Source organism: Canis aureus, chromosome 24 (genome assembly GCF_053574225.1).
Source record: "Canis aureus isolate CA01 chromosome 24, VMU_Caureus_v.1.0, whole genome shotgun sequence".
NCBI classification, from domain to species: Eukaryota; Metazoa; Chordata; class Mammalia; order Carnivora; family Canidae; genus Canis; species Canis aureus.
The window spans coordinates 39,268,687-39,279,262 of record NC_135634.1 but is presented as its reverse complement, the minus strand read 5'-3'; the positions used below and the strand labels follow the sequence as shown (position 1 = coordinate 39,279,262).

The window sequence follows — 10,576 nt, the reverse complement described above, 5'->3', positions numbered from 1 at the left end:
GGCTGTTTTCTCTCTTACGTCATCACCAACATGTTCTGAACAATTCAGAAACAAAGGTTTAGAAAATGTACAGCCGTTCAAAAATAGATTGTTGCTAATTGGTAACAGAGCTTTACATACGTTTACATGACATCTTGGAAAGGCCTAGAGCTGCCCCAGCTTTAGCGCTGGGCTTCTGTGGAACCAGCTGAAAGCTCTGTCCCAGGGAGAGAGCCTCGGCTAAGATGGGGCGCACATTGCTCATTTCACTCAGACCCTAATTCAGTCCTGCCCCTGGAGGGATCAAGGGCTCCCTCCACCCCAGTCGCTGGGTCAGCATTTCTCCCTGCCAGCTCTTCAGAAGCAGAGAGGGACAAGTCAGTCCCAACGATTGATATGATATGTGGAATAGACTTAAGGAGACAAATACTTTGTTAAAAATAATGCTTATGAAAAATGTTTCTTCGCGCACTGTATTTTCCTTTGAAAATGATGAATGCTGCACTTGGAAACAAGTTGTCACATTGGTATCATATTCCTTAAAGCTCACTTTTCTGTTATGAAAAATCCAATCAAACAGGAGTTGTGGGGCAGCTCTAACCTAGGGGGCCACCCCCTCCCATGACTGTGAATTCATGTTATTCCAACAGAGTAACTGACACTGAGAAGCAGGGAATGGGGGCTGGCAACCAGACGGTGGCCTCTGTTCTCTGTTGGCAGGGAGAAGGAAGAACAGATGCAATTATAAATAGAATTATAGCCCAAACCAGGATTACTTGGATAACTCAGTCAACACAGGGTTTTGTTTGATTCAATTTTCTAGATGATTTCATCAATGATTAACCTAACTATGTTAGTGGAGATCTAAAAGGAGAGCCAGCTTAAACATACTCAGCAAGGCCAGCATTTACTTTTTGCTTTTTTTGAACACTAGGAGTATCTCCAGTTATTGGCTTCTTTGGCTAGACAGTGCTATCCACATTTATTTTTTGTGACAAAGCAGGAAAAAAAATTACTAAGAGACTCTGTTTGGAAATCTGAAAGAAAATGGACAAGCTGGAGAAGTATTCATGCCGAATAATGACCTTAGATGTCTTACCCAAATGGAGTGCCAGGTCACACCACTGCCAGAGCAATCAATCAGTCTGTGTCTGTCTCTGTCTTTCTCTCCACGATATCATTTGATTTCTGTTTCTCTCCACAGAACATGTAATTCTTTGCATGTATAGTGAGATGTGTTCCTGTGGCTCAGCTAGCTGCAAAAATAAAAGTTGGATGGTTGATTGCATTCTAAATTGACCTCCTTGACTCACCAGAATGCACGGCCTTTGGAAATGCATATCAAAGGCACAAAGCTGGACGAATGACCCATCCACTCTTGACGTTTCCTGAAAATGAAATTACTGGATAACAGATTTGATTAGGAAATTCTTTCCAAAGTTTGCCTCGGTTTTAGTTCTTCTTTGGGCTTGAGCTTATAAACTTAAAAGCGTCAGAAAGAGGATTTCTCATTTGGGAAAGAATGTACATTTGCCGCCTACTCATATCAATCGAAACATGAAAATTGCTCTTTTTAATCAAAAGCTTCTAAACAAATGTAAATCATAGTCTATTAATAAAGTGGATCTTGTTTGGAGCATTAAATCTAAGAGGTTTCCTACATATTGTAGAAGTTTAGATAAAAACAGAAAATTTTGATATTTTATTTTTCATTTTTACTTGCACATTTTATATCAAAAAGGTCATAGTAACACATTTAAAAAGCAGGGGTGCCTGGGTAGCTCAGTTGATTAAGCATCTGACTCTTGATGTTAGTAGCTCAAGTCATGATCTCAAGGTCCTGAGATGAAGCCCCACATTGGGCTCCACACTGGGTGTGGAGTCTGCTTGAGCTTCTCTCCCTTCCTCTCCCTCTCTCTCCCTTTACCCTTCCTCCTACCCTGCTCGTGTGCCTTTGTGGGTGCACAGTCTCTCTCAAGAAAAAAAAAAGACATTTAAAAAGCAAAAAAAAAGAAAATTATATGCTAGGGACAAACCTGTTCAAGCTACCTGACTCTAATGAAGCAGCCACGATAGACTAGGTTATAAATGTAAGTACTACGTAATGTTTTGTGTCTTCATAGTTTGCGAAGGAATTTAAGACGGGATTCTCTTAAAATTATCCTATCTCATTAAGCCTCACAGAAACTCTGTGAAAGGGACACTAAAGCTTAAAGAGTTTGAGTGAAATTTCTGGCCAAAATGTTCTTATTTTAGCTGATTATCTTTCTTTCTGGTGAGTGACATTTTGTTGCATATAGTTGACATTTCAAGGCTTCCCCTCCACCTTTTCTATCCCTACCAAGTGTCAAGATTTTTTAAATCCTTTGAATAAAAATAGAAACGAAACAGAAACAAAAAGCAGTAAGGGGGATTGAAAACAAGAAATAGTTAGGTGGCAGAGATATTGCTTCTGAACAACAGATACCGAATGTGCCTTATTCAAGGCAGGCATCTGAGACTAGGCTCAACATTGGAGAACCTCTGCCTCTAAAAAGGCCTAGAAAGAGCTACCACCCCATCCCATTCCTGAGAGCCATGGTCCCAAAACACAGCCTCCCAACCTTGGCTGAGCTACCAGATGGCCTGAGTCTTTGGTCTGTCCGGTTACCCCATGATAGAGTCATCAGGCAGGGAAGGAAAGTAGGATGGCCCCATCCTCTGACTCAAGAGCATGTGAGGAAGATGAATGCCCTTAAGTCAAAAATCAGAAGGTGAATGTAGTCCTGATGACATGTAAATAATTGTGTGATCCAAAGGAGCTTTAAAAATAGACTAAAACACTGCGGTCATTGAAGAGCAGTGATCTTCCAGGTCCTGTTCAAAAACTGTTTTTATTTTTATATTTTTATTTATGGGATCTGCTAATAAGGTTTTTTAAAAGCAGATCATGATCACAATTTTTGTGTCATAAAGTAAATGAAGAAAATCCCAAATAATTGTAAAGTACTGCCTTCCAAACAACACCCTTCACCCCAGACTCCATCTCTCCAGGAACCAATGCTTTTTATTCATCTTTCAGATGAGAACAGGCAGATGATAGAGATCAATCACCAATTAAATTAAATCCACATTAAAGTATTTTGCATCCTCTTGTAATGGAGTTTACTTTAGAATCTTCAAGAAGTAATGGAAGAAGTAGTGGCTCTATAAAGAATAACAAGATGAGAGCAAATGAGTCAATTAGAAATCATAGAAATGAAGGTAATGTCCCTGAAATTAAAAAACAAACTTCAGACTAGACCCAGTTCAAGAGAAAATTAATGTATTAAAAAGACAGTACATCAATTCACACACAACAAAATTCACAGAAATTATGAGATTAAAAATATTAAAGAGAAAAAAATGATGAATTCAGATATATTAAAATGAAGAGGAGAAACAAAATGGTGAACTTCTAAACTAGCAAAGGAGAAAAAAGTTTAAAACAGCATTTCAACTGAACATGTAATAGAAGAAAAAAGACAAAGGCATCATTAGTAGAAACCTTAAAATAAAATTACAGATATTAATCTAAATACATCAATAATCAAATTACGATAAATAGGAGCTGATTAATCTCACCCACTACAAAACAGAATATACTTAGTAATTTTACCAATACCAAGATGTCCTATAATATAATGTCCTAAAATATTATAACATTTTTTATCTTAAAAAATCCTTTCTAATTTTTGTAAGGAAATTTTCTTCCAGTGAACTAGAATTTTTCAGCAACTAAGCTTTTTCTCAATATAGAAATATCCAAAGTATCTCAAAAATGTTCATTGTCTCCAAAAGATATATAAGAAAAATGTTCTGGCTCCCACAATATCTAGTTAGCCTAGAAAGTAGGTGATATCATTTAAAAGATTCCCAGAGGTAAAATGTGAGCTTAAAAATCTACATTTTAATGTAAGATTTTTTTTTCCTGCTAAAGGCATTTGTTTCCAATGACTTTTTAAGTTGTATTTTTAAAAATAACTTTTATATGCTTCCAGCAATTTTTAAATGATATCACCTACCTCTTAGGGTTATGAAATGTCATAGTAACCCCAAAACTGCTTTTCTCATCTATCTTTTGGAGACCACTGAGGAACTTTTGAAATGATATTTTGGGTGTCCCTGTGTTGAGAACAGCTTAGTTGCCAGAAACTCTAAGTAATAGGAAATTTCCCTACAAAAAATAGAAAAGGATTTTATCCACAAATGCTCTATAATACATTAAGATGGAGAGGTGATGCCCTAATATAGTTTAATCCTGTAGTTTGATACCATATAAATCATATTTAAGGAGGAAAGAGTCCCAGGTACATCAAATATTTTGAAATGATGATTTTTTGATGACAGATGTCTTCAAAATCCCATCATTATTCCTATGGAATAGTCTCACTAGAAGGAAAACTTCTTCTGTAAGAACTGTGAGGTCCTGGAAGAAAAAGGCATTTGTTTCCATTGGGGCATCAACTATGGTGTGATCTCTGTGTGCTTTGGTGAATCTTGAGCAGGGTTCCCGACCTAGTGGTTTCCTGTGGGGACAGGGCTGAGCCCGTCTCCTGCAAGGCTCCCTGTGGTTCTGTCATTGGCACCCCTGGGTCTCCTCACTGATGGGTGTGTCACACCCTGGGCTTGCACATGAGTAGACTTCAGCCAGCAGGGATGAGTCTGAGAAAGAAAGGATATTTGCACAATGTCCAGGTAAGAGGAACTAGACAGGGACCTTTCCTAAAGATTTTTAAATGATGGCTGTTGTGTAAGTGCCAGTTTGCTAAAGGACTCAAAAAGGAGAATGAAGAAAAATATATAAGGCTCTTAAATGTTTGAAAAACTCAATATTGGGTGCTTGGGTGGCTCAGTCGGTTAAGCATCCAATTCTTGATTTCTGTTCAGATCCTGACCTCAGGGTCATGAGATGGAGCCCCCAGTGTGGTGCAGAGCATGGAGCCTGCTTGTGATTCTCTCTCTCCCTCTCCTTTTGCTCCTTTCCCCACTCTTTCTCTATAAATAAATAAATAAATAAATAAATAAATAAATAAATAAACTTTAGAAAGCTCAGTATTTCTTGAGGTACTTATCTGCTTTTCCTCACCTATTATTGCCTCCTCCTCTTCCCTCCCTTTACACCTCTCCCTTCCCTTCCCCCCCCTCCTTCCCTGTCTTTCCCTCTCCACCGCCCATCTTGTGTACACACACACACACACACACACACACACAGAGCTTTGCAGTCTGTGTTCAGCTTTTTATCTCAATTCTATGACATCATTGGTGCTCCTGGGAATCAGTGATTGAACTGAAGAGTACCCCAGGCAACTGTACGGTCCTCTTTTAAACACTGGCATTAGGGATCCCTGGGTGGCGCAGCAGTTTAGCGCCTGCCTTTGGCCCAGGGCATGATCCTGGGGACCCGGGATCGAGTCCCACATCAGGCTCCTGGTGCATGGAGCCTGCTTCTCCCTCTGCCTATGTCTCTGCCTCTCTCTCTCTCTCTGTGACTATCATAAATAAATGAAAATTAAAAAAAAAAAACAAAAAAAAACTGGCATTAAACATATGTAGGATACCATCATCGATGCCTGTTCGTTAATAATTTCAGACACAGATTAGGTTGCCCCAAAGCAAGCACAGTGAAGCACTGGAGGGTTTGCTATCTAAGCAATTTGAGACTCTAGCTTGATCAATGTACATGTCCCAACTCTCCACTTTGGCTGCAATGATGTGACTTATGCAATTTTATTCCTATCAGAACCATGAACCTTCTTTTCATGATCTGGCCAGTTAGGAGAAACACAGATTGATGAATGGGGTAACTGTATTAACTGTATTCCTCCCGGAATGCTTTCTGGGAAGTAATACTGTGATATACACTAAGCCTCGGGGGTGGCTGGGTGGCTCAGTCAGTTAAGCACCAGACTCTTGATTTCACCTCAGGTCATGATCTCAGGGTCTTGAGATCAAGCCCCGTGTGGAGGCTTGTGTTCAGCGGGGAGTCTGCTTGAGATTCTCTCTCTCTCTCTCTCTCTCTCTCTCTCTCTCTCTCCTTCTTCCCCTCCTCCTGCTCACACTCAAATAAATAAATAAATAAATAAATAAATAAATAAATAAATAAATAAATCTTTCAAAAAAATAAAAAATAAATTATACTAAGTCTAACCACAGTTTTCATACCAGTGCATTTAGCTCTTCAGGCACCAATAAATGTACTTTTGAGTGATCAGAGGTCTTTATTTTCAGGTGGTTTTGCTAATGCTGGTCATCTAACATGTAAATGATCATTTTCCTATTTTTCTTTATGATACTAAAAATTCCGTGTGTTTGCAGTAAAAAGGAATGCGATTTGATTTTAAGCAAGAAATTATCTGCATAATTTCCTTGCTGTGAATGAACTCAGAGTATTCATCAGGGCTGAATCATTATTTAACTCTGTTGTAGCTAGTAGGAAGATGAGTTTCTGAATGTTTTGATGAGTGACGAAGGCTCAGGAGTCTGTGTGACCTGAGATAACTGACAGAACCCTTTTTCTGAGCTTGAATTTTTCTCTTCTGTAAAAATGGGAACAATAATCACACTTGCCTTATAGAGTTTTTGTAAAGATCACTTTTATTTAAAAACAAGTGTTTTAACATTTTATCTTTTATACCATGTTCATAATGTGTAACCGTTATTATTATTTTATCATTATGTTAGTTATGAGCATCCAGTGAGATAAAGGCTTTGTGAATGCGAAGCGCCTTGTCACCTCCAAGAGGCTGTACGTTTCATCAGTACCGTCTCCTTTGGAGATCTAATGGGAAAGCCAACTTCTCTTGGCACCATAATTGTTTGAAAGCTGAGTATAAAACTGAGAAAACAGATGTTGCTACACAAGTAGATGAAAGGATTTGGGAATTGTCTTCCTCTTTTTTTATTTTGAAAATAAAGTGGAAGCAGATGGAATTTAGCGGGAAATTAGTACTGAAATAAAACGAACTTGGAAGTGTATTTTGGATGACTTATATCATTGTCATTCATGCCAACAACTATTTTCCAAAGCTTCTCATTTTTTTTAAAGATTTTATTTATTTATTCATGAGAGACACACACAGAGAGAGAGAGAGAGAGAGAGAGAGACACAGGCAGAGGGAGAAGCAGGCTCCATGCAGGGAGCCCGATGTGGGACTCGATCCCGGGTTTCCAGGATCAGGCCCTAGGCTGAAGGCAACCCCAAACCGCTGAGCCACCCGGGCTGCCCACCAAAACTTCTCATTTAACAAAGAGATAATTAAGGATAGTTTTAGCCTTGGGGTTATATGAAAGGATTATGCCTGGTTATGGTCCATTACTGTCTGGTCCAGAGCAGAGTTAAGAACCCGGATGGAGAGCCTTGGGCCTTGAATGTATATAATCTGATTGAGCTTGGTGAATTCAGGGGTGACATTTTCACCCTGTTACTGTGGATTTCAAATTCTGAGTGGGTGGAGCCGCATTTGGAGAAATCTGGGGATGCGTCATATGTTGAACTGTTCCTGAGAGTGATAGTACCGTGTAAATCATTTTTGAGTCCTCCTTCCTCTGAATTTGCAAAGCAGTTGATTTTTCTTCTCCCAGATAGTACACATGAGCTAGTTTTCATTTAGATGCACGTCTGCATTGAGCTTGCTCCAGGGAGCTATTCCCAGTGGGGCTCATCTCAAAAGCAGTGTAGGCCCTGTTGACTCTGGGTACTGGCTCACACTGTAGTTGAGAGCAGCTAGACTTTTCTTTGAAAGCCTGACATTTTGGGTGCCCTTTTATAATGCCTGTGCCAATTTGCACACTGACACGGCCTCCCTGCCAGTAGCCAGACGTCCCCACAAGCCAAAGTGTTTCTCTCACTATAACTCCACCCAGCTCTGGACTTGACTTGGCTGACCATCTTTGCTAAAGGTCAAGGAGCCTTCTGTCTCCTTTCCTGCTTAAAGATCAGGGTTAAATGAATGCATTTCATTTTAACAACCATCTCATAACAGTTTCATTATATAGGAAAGTCATACATATACTGAAGTCATAACTGCAGAGCCCTTGGGGCACTTGGGTGGCTTAGTTGGTTAAGCATCTGCCTTTGGCTCAGGTCATGATCCCAGAGTCTTGGGATCAAGCCTCGCATTGGGCTCCCTGCTTGGTGGTAACCGGCTCCTCCCTCTTGCTCGTTTTCTCTCTTTCTCTCTCTCTCTCTCAAATAAGTAAATAAAATCTTTTTAAAAAATATAACTTCAGACCTCTCTTTACTCCCTGGTTGGCTGGTCACACTGATCTCAGGATTTGACACACTTTAAGATCTATGTTAGATTAATTTTCAGTTGTTCTTTAAGTTAACTTGATTTTCCAGTCTCTTCTTCTCTGGCTAAGGAAAGGGAGTCACTTTTAAGAAGCTGGAAATATTCGCATGAATGCCTTTAGCCAGTTTATTTGTGTGGCAGATATGATACTTTTATTTAAATTTCTTCCCAGAAGCAAAAAGGAAAATGTTACCTGTGACTTCTCTACTTTCCGTATAAACCACAAGTCCTTTCTGGCAGCGAGTACAACATCGTCTTTTTTTTGTTTTTGTGATCATCTTCATTGGCACAAACCTTTCTTTAAACCCGATCATTTACAAGACTTGCTTGTTGTGCAGGAATCTGGACTACACACATATGCTATTGCTGATATCTTATCGATATTTTTCGTCACTGCTTAACTTTATCAGAAGAAGCATGTCCTGCTGTTAGGCAGAGTGAGTCACAGTCAGGCTTGCTTCTACAGCTGGAAATATTTCCCTGTGCTTTCCTTCAAAGTATGTGACTTGTCAACTGAGAAGATAGAAGCCTCTTTACTCACCTTGGGTTTGAGTTAGACCCGTGAGGGTTCTGGGGTCCGTGCATGCACCCTTGCTGTGCTACATCACTTACTGGCTGGTCTATTTAATACAAGCTAGATGTTTCTTTGCAAGAAAAGCCTTGCAGGATTTAGTATTATGAACTTACTGTTCCTGAGCCTGGATTCGTTGATGTCTCTCCGATAAAACGCTTCTGTCTTCTTTTCTCTACCCATTTTTCAAGACTGAATCAGTATTCCCAACTCCATTCCATTCTTTAAAAATAACTGAGAAGAGACTGAGATGGAGAAAGGGAATGGATAGGGTACAAAGATGAATTGTGTGAGTTTTCATTGGGGATTAATCATACCTGGTTTGATTTTCTGGAATAATAGCATCACCATATAAAGTTATTGCATGCGGAACTGCTTTTTAAAGTACAGAATTCTCTAGAAATACAAAGACATGTAATATTTATTACACGAAATAAATAACATGTGGACGACAAAAAAAAAATGTTGATTCCTCCTCCCCCAAATAAAAAAAAAAGGGAAAATAAATTACAAATAAGAATGTTGGCTTCCAAAACTATATGAACCATCTGACTTAAACCAAGAGGCAAAGTGCTTGAACTGCTGTTGGAAGGAATTAGGGCCCGAAGCCCCCTCCTGGGCGTGCCCTAGGCTTTCTGTAGCAGTGGTTCGCAAAGTGTGTGCCCCACTACCCCTTCCCATAGTAGCAAGGGCATCACCTGACATCTGAGTACTTGTTAGAAGGACAGGTTAGCAGGTCCCACCCATCACCCCCTAATTCAGGAAGGCTGGGGAGAGCCCAGCATGTGTTTTTCTATGGGCAACTCCGGGCAATCCTGGTGAATAATAAGGTTAACTTGATCACAGTCGACTTGATCACACCCTCCCTGTAATCCTCTTCTGAAACTTTCTTTTGCTTTCCTGGTCCTCCTTCCCTTTCTTAAATTCCACTCTTTCAAAGACACTCCTGTCTGGCATGTGTAGCAGTGTTGGCTGTGTGTGCCTTACTTCTTGTTGGACCCTATGAGATCCTGTCCCCTGTCCTGGTAAATTGCATTGACCTTCCTGGTTCTTCACACTTCCCTCTATCCAGGCCTGTTGGGGGAGCCCTCCTATACTGGTTCTGGGTTGGGTGTTCTGATTCACTTTGGCCAATGAGGTAGTATGAACACATATAGAAGCTCAACAAGCTCTTGAGTACCTCTGCTTCCTCTTCTGTTCCTCTGCTATTGTCTTGTGAAAATGCCTGGTCTCATGGAAAAGCAGGAGTCTGCCAGAGATTCGCACAACTGCCTGGCTGACCTGTGGCCGACTGCAGACACATAAGTGAACCCCTGGCCAACTCATCAACTCCTTGGAAATTAAAAAAGTAAAAATAAAAATGGTGGTTTTGTTTGAGAAGCCACTGAGTTTTGGGGTGGTTTGACACCCAGCGAAAGCTAGCAACTACACCTGTCAAAGGAGTCTTACTGTCTCAGCTAAGAGGAGGAGGGCAATACAGAGACCCCCTCTCAGGCTCTTAGAAGTCATAGCCATCAAGTTGAGAGACGTGACCATGTCATTAAGTGTGGGTAGAACCCAAGCATATTAAGTGACAATGAAAATTTGTGGTTGGGTCTTTCAAGTGGCCAGTTTGAATTAGTTGCCACTGGATAGTTTTCTCTTTTAAACAAACTCAATATCGTTTTCCAGACTTTTTTTAAACCCAGGGGTTGCCTTTATCTCTTGTGTCCTT

The 10,576-nt window shown here is 40.1% G+C and overlaps 1 protein-coding gene across 2 annotated transcripts in view; it reads left to right on the top strand.

Annotated features, from left to right (window-relative positions):
- The window catches only part of DOCK10 (dedicator of cytokinesis 10), a 260,102-nt gene that overhangs the window by 24,134 nt on the left and 225,392 nt on the right, over positions 1-10,576 (top strand). The gene's annotated exons all lie outside the window — the stretch shown is intronic.